Below are 857 nucleotides of genomic sequence, written 5' to 3'. Positions count from 1 at the left end.
CTTCTTCTCCTCCTCCTTCTCCGCTCCACACTCTACTTCTTCTCCAGTCTACACTCTTCTTCTCCACTCCACGCTCTTCTTCTTCTTATCCACTCCACGCTCTTCTTCTTCTTATCCACTCCACACTCTTCTTCCTCTCCTCCGGTCTACACTCTTCTCCTCCGCTCCACACTCTTCTTCTTCTTCTCCTCCAGTCTACACTCTTCTACTTCTCCTCCTCCGGTCTATACACCGCACTCCCTTCTCCTCTTGTGGTGTACACTTTTCTCCTTCTCTGCTCCACACTCTTCTACTTCTCCTCCTCCGTCTACACTCTTCTCCTCCTTTGCCGCTCCACACTCTTCTTCCTCCGGTCTACACTCTTCTTCTTCTTCTCCTCCTCCAGTCTACACTCTTCTCCTCCTTTGCCGCTCCACACTCTTCTTCCTCCGGTCTACACTCTTCTTCTTCTTCTCCTCCTCCAGTCTACACTCTTCTCCTCCTTTGCAGCTCCACACCCTTCTTCCTCCGGTCTACACTCTTCTTCTTCTTCTCCTCCTCCAGTCTACACTCTTCTCCTCCTTTGCAGCTCCACACTCTTCTTCCTCCGGTCTACACTCTTCTTCTTCTTCTCCTCCTCCGGTCTACACTCTTCTCCTCCTTTGCTGCTCCACACTCTTCTTCCTCCGGTCTACACTCTTCTTCTTCTCCGCTCCACACTCTTCTTCTTCTTCTCCTCCTCCAGTCTACACTCTTCTCCTCCTTTGCCGCTCCACACTCTTCTTCCTCCGGTCTACACTCTTCTTCTTCTTCTCCTCCTCCAGTCTACACTCTTCTCCTCCTTTGCAGCTCCACACCCTTCTTCCTCCGGTCTACAC

The sequence above is a fragment of the Pelophylax lessonae genome, assembly GCF_965119305.1.
Source record: "Pelophylax lessonae genome assembly, chromosome: 4".
Lineage (NCBI taxonomy): Eukaryota > Metazoa > Chordata > Amphibia > Anura > Ranidae > Pelophylax > Pelophylax lessonae.
The sequence above is the reverse complement of the archived record's forward strand: the minus strand, read 5'-3'. Positions refer to the sequence as shown.